Here is a 17,377-nt window from a genome sequence, read left to right on the forward strand (position 1 = left end):
TTTTTTAACTTCATTGAAATGTCACAAAATAAAATTTCATTTCAAATACCATTTTATTCAGCTCTGTGCAACACAACATGTTGTGACATGCTGCTGTTCAATGACATATAGTACAGTGAGTTGTGCTGCATAAAAAAGGCCGACATTATGCCTTTTTAGGCAGAGTACACAACCGCACATAAATAATTTGGACAGGATACATTGAAAATAATTGTTTTCTGTGTGCTCTTGCATTGAGTCTGTGACCCTCTCAATTGGGCCAACTCGCTAATTTAAATATTTGTATTTTAAAGATTTTATTTGTTTAAATGTACAATGGTTCAGACATGTACAGAGGTATAATATAACGAACATTCGAAGGCAGTAAAGAGGGAGGCAACGTGCTTTCCTAGAGTAACAGTGGAAGGAAGAGAGAAGTAACATAATACAAATTGTCACTTGAGCATTCAATCAGAGGTTGTCTTATTACGCTCTATGCATGCAATCAGAGGAGGCCATTTAAAAAGAAAGAACATAGGACTACAACAATGGTGTAGGCTCCCTATTGAAGGGGACAATTAAGGTAGGAACATGAGCCAACTTTCTTAGTATACAGCAAAGGCTTAATTCTATGTTTTTACCCAATAGGGGGGTATGAGGGAGTGAGAGTGAGAATGGGAAGATGGATGTAAGTAGGGTAAGGGGGCATATCCGCCATCTCCTGTGGAGGAAGGATGTACAGAACATTGAGTTCTTATTCACTGGTCCTCCTAGGTATGTGTAGAATGGTCCAAAAATAATGTAACCAGCAAGTCTACATGTGGGTAAATCTAGTTGGTGTGTCATGCGCTATGTTGATAAGCTCCTCCATTTCAGCAGTATGTCGGATACGTTCGAACCATTCCACAATGGTTGGGGAGCGTTTAGAATTCCCTTTTAGTGGGATGCAGCATCTCACTGCATTTACGAAGTGCATAGCTAGAGATCTATAGTAGACAGAGCGAGGAAGAGATGAATGATGTAGGAGGTATTGTGCAGGTGTATAGTTCAGGGTGTATGTAGTAATTTTGGCAGCAAGATCGTGTACCTTTTTCCAAAATGGTTGTAATTTGGGGCATGCTCACCCATTATGTAACGGAGAACCTGGTGCGGAACCGCATCTCCAACAGAGGGGGGAATGAGAGTGGGAGATTTTGTGAAGGAGTTCAGGGGCTTTGTACCAGGCAAAAAATAATTTGTATCCCATTTCATGTGTATTCACATTTATAGATCCTTTGTGTAGATGGAACAGAACATGTTACCAGTCATCCTCAGAAAGATCGGGACAGTCTCCGTTCCCATTGTTGACATGGTTTACTGGTTTTTGGTGTAGTTTTAGGGTGAAGTAGGGAATAGATCGTAGAGATCATGTGTCATTGTGGTGTAGATCTGGAACAGATGGCTTTGAATGGTGTGTGATGTCTGGAACAATCACTGGGGGTATTTGGCTAATGAAAGTAGTGCCGCAATTGGACATACGTTCAAAAAAGTAAATGGTGGATTGAGCATTTTAAGCTTCAGCCATTCATAAGTCAACAGGATGCCTTTGTGGAAAAAATGTTCCGCAGCTATGCATTTATATGGTCATCTAGTTGAGGGTTAGGCCTGGGGAAAAATTAGGGTTGTGTTGAAGTGGGGTAAGACGTCCAAGGGGCGAGGAGAAAGCAAAGGTTGTGCAGGCCGTGTAAAAGCAATGTACGGATGGGCCAACAAAAGGGTGTTGTTTAAATTCTCGAAGGGAATGAGGTCGGAGTAGCCATGAGGCTATGTGTAGGGGTATATGAGCCCCAGTTTGACCCAGGCCTTTGTTTTCTCATTTAGATTCCAATATAGTACGCGTGTCAAATGGCACACTAGGTAATATTTGTAAATATCAAGGATTCTGATGCCATGTAGAGTTTAGGTAGAGTGATGAGGTCATAGCTTATTCTAGGGCTTGCCAAGAAAATGGATAGTGTAAATTACATGTGTCTACTGCTGTTTGGGGTAAAGATATATATCGAGGGCATACAATTTAGAATAATTAATTTGCAAGTTGGAAATGGTGTTGTAATGAGCAAAGTCTTACAATAAGTAAGGAATTGTGAGCTCGGGTTCAGTTAAAAATAAAAAGACGTCATTCGTGAATGCTGCAATCTTGTGTGTGTGTCCTTCAACTTGGATGCCCGTTATGTTGACATTGGATCTTAGTCATCGCAAAAAAGGTTCCAGGGTAAGAACAAACAGAAGGGGAGATAGAGGGCATCCTTGTCTGGTGCGGTTCGATATGCAGAAGACATCCGACAAGTGGCCATTAATTCGAACCTGTGCTGTTGGCTTGGGATATAGAACTAGGATATAATGTAGCATGGTGTCGCTTATGACGATTGCTTTCAAAGTTGCTTGCATGTAATCCCAAGCCACTCTTTTGAATGCCTTCTCTGCATCAAGGGACAGAAAAAAAGCCTTGTTGACTGGAGGAGGTTAGCCAATGATGTACGTTTAGGGCTTTCAAAGTATTATCCCTGGCCTCCGTCCCAGGTATGAAGCCAACTTGGTGTGTGGATATAAGAGATGGCAGGAACGTAAGCAAGCGATTTGCCAATATTTTGGCATAAAGCTTGAGATCTACGTTTAGGGGAGAGATAGGTCTGTAATTAGGGACTAGAGTGGGATCTTTGCCCTCTTTAGGGATTACTGAGATATGAGCTTCTAATGAATTTTGTAGGCTTTGTGGATGAGAGCCATGTGAGTTATTAAATCACAAAAGAAAAGGGTCTGAGAGTATTTCAGCAAAAGTCATATAATATATTGCGGATAAGTCATCCGTGCCTGGGCTTTTCCCTGGTTTCATGTGCTTTACGGCTGAATTAAGTTCCTCCTTAGTTATTGGATTGGTTAATGTTTTAGCGTCGCTGATGGATATCGGTTTTGGGCTATACTGGATTAGAAAATCTTTGTTGTCTATGGGAGGGGTCAGTGAAATTAGGGGTGTTCTTATGTAGGTTGTATAGATCTGTGTAGTATTGGACAAATTGTTGAGTGATATCATCAGTAGTGACTAGAGAGCGGCCATCAGGAGTCTTGATAGTATGTATCGTGGTGGCTGCATGTTGGGCCTGCAATGCTCTCGTCAGGAACTTACCATGTTTGTTGCCCTGTTCATAGAATAATTTCTTAGTAAGGATATACTTGCATTTAGTGATTTGGTTGAGTTCCTCGAGTAAGTTTGCTCGGGCTTCATGTAGGCGGTGGAGAGTCCTTTGAGCTTGTGACTGTTTGTACACTATTTTATGTTCCTGAACCTGTTTCAGAAGAGTGTCAAGGCGTGTCTGTCTATCCCTGCATCTGTGGGCCATGAAGGCAATGAGTTCCCCCCTGACCACGCATTTATGTGCCTCCAAAACAGTGATAGGAGAACACTCCCAAATTTTCTAGGACGTATGAGCTGAGACACGAAAATATATGAGAAGTGTGTATCTTGTCTGTGAGTAATGATGTATTGAAGCGCCAAGAGGTAGGGCAAGGTTTGTTCATTGGGAAAGTGAGCATAATGGTAATCAGATTGTGGTCAGAAATTACCATTGGTTCAATGGTAGCTTTCGTGAGTAAAGAAAGATCTGGTTGCGATATGAAGAGATAATCCAGCACAGAGTGTCAGTTGTATGGGGGTGGGAAATAGGTAAAGTCCTTTACATTAGGGTGGAGGGTGCACCAGGTGTCATGTACTAGGAGATTTCAGAATTGAAGCTTGATACACCAAAGAGCCTTATAGGGCAGAGTGGAAGTGCCAGTAGATGTGTCAAGCAAGGGATGGAGTGGGATACTAAAATTGCCTCCAAGAATGAGGATGCCGTTCTGGAAGGGAATCAATTGATTCAATAGTGATTGAAAGAAGGCAACTTGTTTTGTATTTGGGTAGTAGATGTTTGCCAACATAATAGGTCTATTGAAGAGTGTGTCCTTCAAAAATAAGTATCTGCCATCTTTATCCACCATGGAGTCTGTAATGTGAATGGGAACATGTTTCAAGATGAGTATGGACACACCTTTGGTTTTGGATTGTGTATTGGTAGCATGATGTATGGTAGTGTAGTATGGGTTTGTCATCTTTGGTATATTATTAGTACGGAAGTGTGTTTCCTGGAGAAAGATTACATCTGCTTTTAGCTTCTTTATTAAGAAGAAGAGCTGTGATCTTTTTTTCTGTGATGTTGATGCCTCTTACATTTAGAGAGAGAAGTTTAAATGCAGGAGAGAGATCTTTTTGTTTCAGCGGAACCATGAGTATGGTGGATAGGAGGGTTAGATCAGTGGGCAATTTAATGCACTAATAGCCAGCAGGGAGTTATTTCCATGGGTAATGGAGGAGAGAAGGAGAAAAGGAGAGGGAAAAAAAGGGGGGGGGGGGCAAGAGCGAGAAGGCAGGGAAGTACCTGCTAACCTGCCAGAGTTAGGAATGGAAGTTTCCGGATAGAGTCATCGGAGGGAGTTTGGGATCAGAGAGCTTATGCTAGAGAGCACCGCTGTAAGTGAGGGTGTCACATGTGATGGGTCTCTAATAGAAGAAGTTAGAAAATTCGTGCAGATGTGAAAACTGTAAGCCACTGAGAGGGTATTATATGTTGTAAAGGGGATCCCGACTAGATTTGATACCATAAGTGTGTTTGAAGTGACTAAGGGGAGTGGAGGATGTTAGGAATTAGCATGATAGGGAGATCATTGCAGATAAACGCATTCAAGTCATAGCATATAAGCATTATTTATATAGACCAAATAGGTATAGTAACAAAGCTAACAGACCATAATACAGTGAAATACCTGCTAAAATGTTAGGTAAGTTACGATCTTAAGTAATCAATAATGACATTAGGAAATATAAGCGAGGCACTACATAACGTAAACAGTGTTAACAGACGTATTCAAAATCTGGATAACGTCCAGCCATTGTATGGCAAAAGGGTTATTCGGGATTGGAAACAGGCCAAGCATGGAAGAAGAGGAGGTGAGGATGAGATGAGGCAGGTTCGTAGGTATAAGGGGTAGCTCGAGAGAGGAGAAAGCAGAAAAAACTAAGAGCAATGAGGACAAGTCGTGAGAAAGTTATCCATAAAACGTAGCCGAATCTTGAAATGCAGCTTGTTACGGAGCTTCAGGTCTCCTGTCGTGGTCTACCGTGAGCTGGAGATTTGGAAGGACTCTTAGTAGGTTTCCCCCTAATGTCATCTGGAGATGATGAGTCAATCCTATCATCGTGAGGAGGTGGTTGTTGAGCAGAGGTGGGGTAAAGGAATGTCCAGAGTATCACAGAAATGCAGATGATCCTCCAGAACACGAAGCAGCTCGGTTCGGCAGAGAGCAGTTGCCAAAAGGCGGAATGGAAACTTCCATCTGTAGTGTATGCCATGTGTTCTTAAAATTTCCAGTAGGGGGGCGGAGTTCCCTCCAGGGTTGCAGGATTATGTTGGACAGATCTTGATATATCTTAACTTCAGCATCTTCAAGTGTAATCTGTATTCTATTGTGCGCCTTTCGCAAGATTTCTTCTTTCAAACGAAAGCTATTTAAGTAGCAAATCACATCTCGTGGTAGGTCAACATCTCTGCATTTGAGTCTTAAAGCATGGTGGATGCGCTCCATATCTATTGTGGTGTCAGGGGTTCTGTCAAGGAGCCGACTGAAAATATGAGTAGTGGCGATTCGGAGCTGATCTTCCTCAATATATTCCGGGAGACCACGTAGCAAGAAATTATGTCTGCATCCTTAGTTGTCTAGGTCTTCTGGGTGCCTTTGTATGTGAGTTTGCTGGTGACTAGAGATCATTTCCACCTCTTGTACTTTATATCGTGGCGCAGATCTGTGATAGCAGCTGAAAGAGTTTCCTTAATGTCAGCAGCAATATTATGCAGGTCACTAAGGATAAGTGGGCACTGTGATGCTGGTCTAGGTGGGGAGACTGGCTCTTTGTGCGCCTTATGTGAAAGGGTAGGAGGGATGGAAGCCACCATATTGATCTGTTGTGTGCGGAAGAGCTCTGGGATCTGCTTGCTCAGCTGCATCCTCGGGTCCTGCTGTGGGAGGATTTCCCCATAGCAGGGGCATCAGGATCCAGGCTTATGTTGGCGCTGGTCTTCTCGAGTGGCTGGAGCTCTCGCTCTAAGCGGCCACCTTGGTCTGTGCTTTTGGCACGCCCACTAATTTAATTATTTAGTTGTGCAACTATCTGGAGACATGAGCTGTACAATGTCACTCATCTAGAAACAACCAAGTGATGGAAAAGCCTCTTTTAAAGAGTTATTTCCCTTTGTTGATAAAAAAACTGTTCCTTTAAGTGATCAATGTACATTGCAAGGATATTAACAAAGGTTGTTGCAGAGTCCTACTGTTTTCTGCCACGAACAAAAAATATGTTTGTTCCACTATATTCTTTGGATATGGAGTCTGAATAAGAAGGTCTGGTTTGTTATATTCAGCTGGTTCTCTTCATGTTCTGATGAGAGTCTGCATCTCATTAGAAGTAGTTAACTCTTAGGGAATATCTCCCCAAAAGTAAAATTTCTATTGCAGAAGATGTCAAACATTTGATATGTATACTTGTTTAGACTTCTGAAAAACTCATTAAGGAAATGGCAGATTCTGAGGTGTGCTATACATCAACAATGTGCAGAATGCATTCAGGCTGCCATATTGCATGGCATTTTTAAAGAAAAGTATGATGGCTGCAGAGTAAAAGGAAATGACTACCTATAGCACAAAATTGCAACAGCAAGGACAGAACTGTTTAGCTCTTCTGCACTATGTAAAAAGTGTGTATCCCAGTTTGTTTAAAACTGAATCTGAACTTCTGGCAGGAAAAATGAGAGGAGCTTGTCTTGTTCATTATTTTGCAAACAAGCCCCCTCAATCAGAGATGAAATTAAATCTAAAGCAATACAGACTCCACATCAGCAAGCCTTTGGACAACTTTTGGCGTTAAAGAAACTGTGCTAATTGTCAAAGTCTACTTAACTATACATGACTTTGACCAAGGACCAAAAGTCCCACCATTAGCACGTATTATCCATTATTAGTCTAGCAGTCAAAAAAATTGGAATGTGCTCTCTTGATACAGGGCTCTTCCCACACTAACTCAGGAAAACCAATATCAGGCCATTGCTAAAAAACCTTCCTTGTACCTAGACATCTTTGCTAGCTACAGTGATTGAAAGGCATTATCAAGTAACAAAATCTCTGACAAATTTAAATCTGATTTCATAAAAAAAAATAAAAATACAGAACACAAACAGCACTAGTCTGCCTATAAAATAACCTTTCATTGGCTAGAGACAAGGGAGAATGCTCCATCTGTATCCTTCTTGATCTTTATGCTGCATTTGATACAGCAGTGGTATCACTAGGGTTGGTGTCATCTGTCACAGTAAAACATGATGTCACCCCCCAAAAAAAAATGTTTCTTTTTCCCATATAACACTGCATATAATGGCAATAGTATGAATGGGCCAAATTGCACTGGTTTTCAACAAATATTTCTTTCTCAGACTTGGAGTACTTTTGTACTCTAGTCTTGAAATGTCGCTGTTTCTTATATGGGGGGATTTTAATGGGGTGCTGCACTTTATTGGATATAATAAAAAGTATTGCTTTTTTCAGTTGTTTTCTGGATGTTCCCAGTGTGCATTACTTTGTTGGGATACTAAACTGAAGTTCTACTATAAGAAAGAGTGAGAAGGCAGGCTTTGATTGCAGAAGAGACATGCACCGAGATTTAATATTGCCATTTGGCAATTAATTAAATAAAAAAACATTAAAAAGAAAATAACAGGTCTTCAGGAGGCAGCAGTACCACTTCCTGAACATCTCTCAGCCACTGCTATACCACCCTGTGAAAACTGATCCACCAAGAATCCCTTTTCAGAGAGACTAAGCAGTACAGCAGGTCTGGAAGAGCACTAAAAGGAAAATAATCTCAAGCACATTTCTTACTGAATTAGTGCTGCCTGTGCCATGTGTGTCCCCATCTGTTGAGAGAGCCCTCAGTTCCCTCTGTCCTCCTAGAAGTGGAGCAGCTCCACTTGTTAAAACTTGAACCTCCCCAATGGCATCAGTGAGATCACAGGTGATGTGGACCAGTAGGTCCCACACACCTTCACCACTGGGTCTCAAAGACCTCCAACAATGTGTCCCGCCCACTCCCACCTGCTCACCACTAGTGTGTCCTTCCTACCTCCACTAGTGGATCCCGGACACTTTCACATCTTCTTTCTCCCTTCTCCAGGAATGAGGTATTTTTGGTATCGCCCTGCCCAATCTCTTCTGCCCACATCAGACGGCTGCTGGAAGGAGGATAGATCAGAATATGCTTTTACAGCAGCTGTTCCGGTCACTGCTATGCGATTCTCTAGCTGACTGACAGGGGTGACAGCAGCAGTGTTACTCCTGTCATTTAGGCTCTGACAAGCTCCCAGTACCCTCTCTCCACAGGATGGCACAGCGCCAAGGGCAATTGTGCCACCCTGTTGTCACCCCTGTGGCGAGTATCACCCAGGTGCGGTTTGGACTCCCTGCACCCCAATAGTGATGCCACTGTGATACAGTGTTCCAAAACATCTTACTGGATCGCTTAAAGCTGCTCTGTGGTTTAGGGGGTACAATACTTAGCTGGTTCAAATCCTTCCACTATATTATGGGGTACCACAGGGCTCCTTTCTGCCATCAATTTTATTCACCATAAACACGATTCCACTGGCAAATATCATCCAACAACATGGTCTTAGCTGCTATGCAGACGGCACACAACTCCATGTCTTTCAGTCTAGACACTGGGGACACTGTGATTAAGAACAGCAGGTGTCTTACTGACATAGAGGTTGATTTACTAAAGGCAAACAGGCTTTTCACTTAGCAAGGGAAGTTACAATTTGCAAGGGACATTTCCCTAGAGCTTGGTGAACGTAGTTTACTAAGCAGCATTGTCAGTCTTGGGCTCCTACATCATCCACAATCCCTTTGTAAGCTGGACATCACTAAAGTAATTACTGCTACTTCAGTGATCTCCACTTATTCCCATGCTGAGCAGACAGTCTGACGCACTTTAAACACAGGAGATCAGTTGTTCTGCATGGGCTTTGCATAAATCAAGGAAAGCTGACCATTGTTAGCACCCCTGTCAGTGTTAAATGTTTTGTTTCAAAGATTTCATTGCTGCTTTTGCTAGACACCCTGACCTGTTAAAGAAAGTTGAAATCTAACAGATTTTACTGGCAGGGTCACCAGAAGAAAATATAGAAAAAAAAACTTAAAAAATAAATTATTGGTGACCTCTCTCCTGAATGAGCAGTATTTAATGGAATTCATGTTTGCCAAAGTTCACCTGCTGACCCCAAAGTTCCACAAAAATGGGCAAGGTGGTCTCTCAACCCCAGAATTCAAATCCTTTCTTAAACCCCTCAGATATGATCACAGTCCACAACTACTTCTCAAGTCATTATCCTCAGTCGATGTCCTGCCCTACAGTGGGGGACATTGTACCCACTGTCTCTATGTCACCTAAGTGCCTCCCTGAATGTATTTTCTACCCTGGAGGTATAGGGGGTTAGGGATTTCCCTGGCCCTCTCTTCTCCCTTTCATATGATATGCTTAGATATCTTCAGTATTGGTAACTCATATGCAACTAGTTTGTAGAGGAATGTTCCTCACCATTGTTTTTTTTTTCTTGCAATGTCATGTAAACTTGAAAATTCTTAATAAAACTTAAGTGAAAAAAAAAATTAATTAATGCAGCCACTACACCTAATAACGTGTGACCTACAATATAATACTGTTTGTAATACTGCTCCAATATATTTTTGTATTTGGGGTTTATACCACTTGAACATTAGAATTTCAAAAATGTGTTGAAATTAAATGCTGCTCCCTAGGTCACTGGACTCCAGCTTGATCAGCAACAATCAAAATCTTGCATCTTAACCACTTCCAGTCCAGACACTTTTACCCCCTTCCTGAATGACAATTGAGCGGTCATGCAACACTGTACCCACATGAATTTTTTACCATTTTTTTGAGACAGATAAAACTTTATTTTGGTGGTATTTATTCACCGCTGGGATTTTTATTTTTTTTTGCTATGTAAATGAAAATGTCCAAGACTTTTGAAAAAAAGTGTTTTTCTTATAAAATTTTGCAAATAAATAATATTTCATCATAAATCTTGGCCAAAATTTATTCCGTTATCTTTTTAGAAAAAAAAAAAATAAGCCAAATTAGTTTATAACCAAAAATTTATAATTTTAAACTTTTTTTTTACATTTTTTTAATATTATTATTTATTTTAATAACCGAGTGAGCTGTGATTGGTCACAGCTTGTCACATGGTACAAGGCTGTTGTGAATAGCCTTGTACCATGTGACCTCTGTGATCATTCACAGATTTCACACATAGTAAGCAATGATGTCAGAAGTGACATCTTGCTTACTACTTTGCATGTGATCACTGATTGGCCAATCAGTGATCACATGAAAGGGACCTCGTACAGAGGTCCCGTCCAACGATCGGTGTTTCACTGTGTCCGGAGGAAACAGCGGGCACCAGATCGCGGTGCTGCACGCTCCCGGGGAGCATGCACAAGCAGGGTGCGGGGAGGCCGTTTATAAACAGCCACCCGACCCTGCAGTGCCACCGTCCGGCCGTTTATATATAACGGCTGGTCGGGAAGTGGTTAAACCCTAAATCAGTCCTATTGAAGGCTGAAGGGTTTTTTACCTTTATGTATTCTATGCATGAAAGTAAAAAACCTTCTGTGTGCTACTTCCCCCACAGCCACTCCTAATACTTATCTGAGCTCCATCCAGGGGCGGGCTGACCATTTGGAAACTCGGGCACTGCCTGAGGGCCCGGGGTCAGTAGGGGGCCCCATGAGATGCCCCTGGTACCTTTTTTATAGGCTTTTTGAATTTGGGCAAGGACACAGGGGCCCCATGATCCTCTATTGCCCGGGGGGCCCCATGAGTTGTCAGTCCCCCCTGGCTCCATCTCAATCCAGCACTCTGAACAGGAGCAGCGGCTCTCCTCGGTCTCACTCCCCTCATTGGCTGAGGCATAGCAGTGGGAGCCATTGACTCCCACTGCTGCCAATCATAATAAGAGAGGAGGGAGCAGGAGAAGGTCTTATAGACCAGGACTTTAAATTTCAAGTCTAGACCTACTAGCCAGGCACAAATCTTACTCTCTACCAGTTGCCCCACCCAACCTTGCCCAGGTCCAACCCCACCCCCGGCCTGTCCCCCAAACTCACCCCCAACCACGCCCTCTTAAAGCTTATGAAATTACATTTTTCTTTAGAATAAAGAGTCCAAAATATAAAAAACTGCAATTATAACATAGCTTTATTATGTCAATTTAAACATAACAGCAATAGCTTAATAGCAAGAGGGTGCAATCAAAATATTAAGTTTTACAGCTATAAACCTGTCGTAAACATTTTGTATTTTTTTTGTTTATCTCCTGCATCTTTAAAAAGAGACTTTAGTAACTAAAGTCTATTTTAAAAGATGTAAGTTTAGTTTACAGAAGTATAGCATAAGAAAAAATGCTTATTTTGAGCGCAGCACAAAAAATGTGATTTACCTCAAGCTGGCGGGTGTAGGGATATGCACCGTTGGCAGGTCTCTCCTTCACGTATCCTTCACGTCGGTGTAGAGCGGGCCTCTCCTCATGTCCCCCAAAGTGGTGTAGAGCAGGCCTCTCCTCGTGTCCCCCAAGGAGGTGTAGAGCGGGCCTCTCCTCGTGTCCCCCAGGGTGGTGTAGAGTGGGCCTCTCCTTGTGTCCCCCAAGGCAGTGGAGAGCGGGCCTCATGTCCCCCAAGGTGGTGGAGAGCGGGCCTCGTGTCCCCCAAGGTAGTGGAGAGCAGGCCTTGTGTCCCCCAAGGCAGTGGAGAGCAGGCCTCATGTCCCCCAAGGCGGTGTAGAGCGGGCCTTGTGTCCCTAAGGTGGTGTAGATCAGGCCTCATGTCCCCCAAGGCAGTGGAGAGCGGGCCTCTTGTCCCCCAAGGCGGTGGAGAGCGGGCCTCGTGTCCCCCAAGGTGGTGGAGAGCGGGCCTCCCCTCGTGTTCCCCGCGGCAGCAAAGAAGAAACCAGAAGTCGGAAACGGGAAGTCGGAGCACAAGTGGACCGCAAATCAATTCCCGGGGCCTTGGGATCACATTGGAAGCCACTTGCTCCATTGCAAGCCACCCGCTCAATCTGTGCTCGCCACAAAAGGATTTCCCCTTGCATTTGGTGAGCGGGCGAGCAGGAATTTCAAGCCCTGTTATAGACACAGAGTGGGGCTCTGAGGGCATTTGGCAGGGGAGAGGGGCCAGGAGTGTCGGCAGGGGATCCAAGAAAAGGAGGATCGAAGCTGCTCTGTGCACAACCATTGCACAGAGTGGGTATATATATGTTCGTTATTAAAAAAAATTGAGCCTTTGGTGTTACTTTAAGGATTAATGGATTAGTGCTAGTACATTTTAATTAAAATTGTCGCTAGGTCAATATATATGGCAAGTGAAATAAAAAAATAAATCCATATACTGAATACTGTCATTGTATTTAATAAAGATATGCATACATTAGAAAGCAATGGGGTTGATTTACTAAAGGCATAAAAGACTGTGCACTTTGAAAGTGCAATTACACTCATTTTTCCCAAAACTTAGTGAATGTGGTGAAGCGGCATTTTGCAAAAATACTCAATCAGGTGCAAGGAAAATAGAAAAAAAAACATAATTTGTTGCTTGCACATGATTGGATGATGTAAATCCACATTCATCAAGCTTTGGGTGAGAATGAGTTCAGCTCATTGCAAAGTGTGCAGTCTATTTTCCTTTTGTAAAACTCCTATATGTTTTGTGATGCAGGTCCTTGAACTACTTGCAATACAGAGGATTTAGCCCCCTTCCTGACCAGGCCATTTATTGCTTTACGCACTGCGTTACTATAACTGACAATTGTGCGGTCATGCAATGCTGCACCCGAATGAAATTTATGTCCTTTTTTTCCCCAGAAATTGAGATTTCTTTTGGTGGTATTTGATCACCTGTGTGTTTTTTATTTTTTGCACCATAGAAAAAAAAACAATATTTTGGACTTTTTGCTACTAAACAAGTCCAGTAAAAAAAAATGAAAAAATCAAATTTCATCATAAATTTAGGCCAAAATGTATTCTGCTCCATGTCTTTACTAAAAAAAATTCCCAATACGTGTAAATTAATTGGTTTACGTGAAAGATATAGAGTTTACAAATGGCGGTACAGATACAGGGATTTTTTTTACTACTAGTAATAACAGCGATCAGCGATTTTTAGCAGGACATTCTGATACTGTAGGGGAACTAACTTGGTGTCACTGACATCCCCAGTGACACCAATACAGTGATCAGTGCTAAAAAGAAGCACTGACACTGGGCAGGAAGGGGTTAACATGAGAGGTGATCAAAGGGTTAATTATATGTAGGGAGTGTCTTACTAGGGGGCAGGTGGTGTGTGCTTCACTGTAAGCACAGTGATCGGGATGGCTGTGCTGTGCATAGCCATCCTGAGCAGTGTGCCCGAGCTGACAGGGAGGAAAACTGTAAACAAAACAGTCTTCCTCCCCATCGGAGATGCTCAGTAATCACCGGGCGCCAGTGGGTAATTACCAGCCAGGACAGCCGTGGCCGCAAATGGTAGTGTGGGTAGGTCATGTGCGAGGCTCATGCACGCCCCTACCCAGAAATGCAAAAATCACATATATATATATACGTGATTTTGCACACCGCTGCCACCCTGTAGCAATATTTCTGCTATAGGGTGGTTGGCAAGTGGTTAAGCTTTGCATGTAATAAAAACTATTTGTAATATGTACTGGAATAGGTGGGAACACTGGAAGTCACTTGCAAAGGCCAATGGTCAATATAGAGTAAAATGGAGTATTGTTCAATAGTAACAGTCATAATATCAAACTGATACAAGAACACTGTTGTTCCAATATCATCCCTATATGAAATCTAACTCCTGTTTTTTTTGTTTTTTAGGTAAAGGAAAAAGGCTCCACCAGGGTTCATGCTTTAAACAATGTCAACAAAGCACTTCAGATCTTGCAAAAAAATAATGTAAGTACATTGAATATTAATGTCCAGTTTCTTATATTTCTTATTTGGCACCTTTATTTCTTTCATTTTACTGTCCACAAGAGTAAATTATCAGGGTGGAAACCTACTGTCTGATAGCAGCTCCTTTCTCTTTCCTTGCATATTGATAGCAAAAATCATTACAGAACAGGAAACTAAATTCTGCAGACTTGTAATTGGCTAGAAGACTAGACTCCTGATTCTGTCCCCCTTCTGCTACTTGTAATACCTTTCCACTGAAAATACTAGTTGTTTGGCTGCCATCATGACTCATCATCTGTACTTTGATGCTTTCTCAGTAACTGACCTAGTCAAAGTCCGATGAGCACTTTGACTTAACCTGCTGTGTGTCTGTTCTAAGTAAGTCATAAAGTCCAGTAGTTCAGCATCTCTATAGAAACACGTGAAACCCCACAAAAATGTTTTCTTTATAAAATGATCTTCCAAATTAACAGGAATCCTCCTTCTTTAAAAGGAAAATGCTTTTTCTGATAATGCACTATTTGCGATTTTGTTTTTTTTGTTTTTTTTTAGGGAATTTCACAGAAAAGGAGTTCAAATATTTTTTTTCCTTTTAAAGAAGGAGGATTCCTGTTAATTTGAAAGATCATTTTATAAAGAAAACATTGTGTTTCTAAAGAGATGCTGAACTACTGGATTTTATGACTTTGACTTTCGGGGGAGAAAAGATATTTCAACGTTGAGGGCATCTCACAATATTATTTTTTGGATAGCACCGATTTATTTATTATACGTTCTAGTTAAGTGACTCAGTTATTGGCATGAGAGGCAAGCAGCTAGACTTTTCAGAAATAATTTGGCAATGGAAGTTCACATGCTTCTCTTTTGAAAGGTTTCCTATATTTTGAAGGGCAATGGTCCAAGAAGACATCCTCATTCTGTTTCTAAGATGACCCCTCTGTTCCCACAAAGTGTCAATTTCATTAACCTTGCAAATCAATCTCAGATAGTGTTCTTTTATCCTTGTGATACTCATTAATATCCATTTTATGCAGTTCTAAAAATTATAATAAAAGGAAAAAAAAGTAAAGACACATTTGTTTACCTTGCTTCTTCCTGTCTTAAATCCATTAAAGCGGTAGTTAAGTCCACTATAACTTTTTTGGAGGTTATGCCATATTGTGCTAGTATGAAGGGCATATTAGTACATTATGGCAAACTTATCTGCCAAAGAATCCTTCCAGTGCTGCAATGTAATCAATTCTGTGGGGCCCCAATGCTTTCATCTTCACCTGGTTTTCCTTCCAGGTTCCGTGCTTTTGGCCTCTTGTATGGCCAGGCCGTGATGCATGCACACAGGAGTCACATTGCCGCAGCACAGATCGGGGGCCGTCACCTCAGTGTTGCACATGATGGCTGTCAGGCAGAAGGGAGCTTTAATGACAGAGTCAGACAGGGTCTCTTCTGTCAAACCTGTCCATTATGTCAGCAATTTTTTTTTAAATTCGGTTTACTACCACTTTAATTGCTGAAACGACATAAAATTTATATAAAAGTGTAATTTTTGCCACTAGATGAAGATAAATATGATAAAAACATTTTCATGTGTTTGTTTAATATGAAAGATGTTCTTTACTGCATTAGAAGGTGGTTTTAAATGACTGTGGGATATATTTAAAACAGAAGTATGGGTTAACTAAAAAAAGAATTATACTCACCTAGGTGGATGCAGCATTGATCCAATGTGCATCTGTCCCTTACTGGCTCTAAGACTGAGAACTGAGCAATCAAAGACCGCTGATCACTCATTTCTTCACTGTCTGTCACCAGCTCTCTACTCTGCCCCTGCAGTGCTTACTGGAGAGCTGGGCTGTGGAGGGGTTGGGAGGGGCTGGCTCAGGCTCTCGATGGCTGGATGAGCCAGGTTCCAGTTCAGGCTTCTGGGTGGAGCCTGTACTGACTCTGTGACATCAGCTGACAGCTGGCTTTAGCCTGCTGTCTGCTGAAAATGGGTCACAGGAGTGCAGAATGAACAGCAATCCTTTGATCCCAAGTAGAAGTATACCCAAATGAGCTTTGGCTATACTTCTCCTTTAAGTAGGCACTGCATTTACTTACCATTTTAGCCCTAATATACAGTGGTGTACATAAGTCATCATACTAGCTGTACTGTACCCTTCTGAAATAACCTTTAAAAATATGTTTTCCTAGTTTTCCTTTAACCTCAAGGATAAATTCAAATGAATAACATTATTTCTGAAAGTATCTTGTTTGAAAGTAGCCAAAATCAAGAAAGATAAATGTTCAGCTGCTTGACGTATTGTAATACTTGATAACTTTACTAGGACACTGCTTAAGATGCGTCTCTACTATACTGTATATTGATTTATCAGTCTGTAAAGGACATATTTGGAGCTTGCGTTGCCTGAAATATACTCATAAATCTTTGTAAATTTATGAATTGCTAAAGTGACCTAGATTATTATGTCAGGAAGTTACATTTTGCAAAAAAAATGTTTTCTGGCTACCGGTGAAGGCCAACAAAGATATTTTATAAAATATACAAACCCCTTATGCAGAAAGTCTTAAACTGGCTGTATTTCAAGTTGATACATAGTTTGTTACATTATAGCAATGGACACGTTGACAGCTTGGTTCCATCTGCACATCACATTTTCTAGGTGTTTAATAAGATCACTATTATTATCACAAAAATAGACCAAAATAGAAAATGTACCCTGGTATATGGTATAGATTGTAACGATACACTAAATATGCCTTAAGGCAGGTCCATGCCACAATTTCAGAGTTCCAGGTACTTTTTTGCAGGTGCATTTATACACTTTTTTGTAAAATTTTCTATGTGTTGCACTGCAGAAGCTTAGTACAATGGTTTCTTATGTGCATTTCAGTGTGTTTACATGTATTTATATGCGTTTATACATTTTTTGATGTATTCCAGAAAAATAATGCAGTAGGGTGTACTTTTTTTTAAAGTACTGGAACCAACTGCACTGGTGTCAACTAGGGCCATTGGAATACAGGGCACATACTGTATAAGCATTCTGGATGCATTTTAAAAATGCACTGGAAAGCATATGGTGTGAATCATCCCTTAAGGTGTATATAAACCTGAATGTTTTTTCTTATTAGTCAAAAAGAGGGAGAAATATATTTGTCAGGATGGTTAATCCCTTTGCCAAAGGTTAGATACCCTGTTAGATTCTGACTCCAGGGCTGCATGAGGGAGGCATGCCCCCACTTTGTATCCTACT

At 41.4% G+C, this 17,377-nt stretch overlaps 1 protein-coding gene across 1 annotated transcript in view; it reads left to right on the plus strand.

The window, feature by feature from the left end:
* DMD (dystrophin) overlaps positions 1-17,377 on the plus strand; it is a 2,676,943-nt gene that overhangs the window by 227,696 nt on the left and 2,431,870 nt on the right. Inside the window, exon 3 of the mRNA XM_089653005.1 lies at positions 14,046-14,123. The gene's annotated coding sequence lies outside the window, so the exon portion shown is untranslated. The remainder of the gene's footprint in view (positions 1-14,045; positions 14,124-17,377) is intronic.

Source organism: Staurois parvus, unplaced genomic scaffold, assembly GCF_062004578.1.
Source record: "Staurois parvus isolate SC_StPar_1 unplaced genomic scaffold, SC_StPar_1.0 ptg000696l, whole genome shotgun sequence".
Taxonomy (NCBI): Eukaryota; Metazoa; Chordata; class Amphibia; order Anura; family Ranidae; genus Staurois; species Staurois parvus.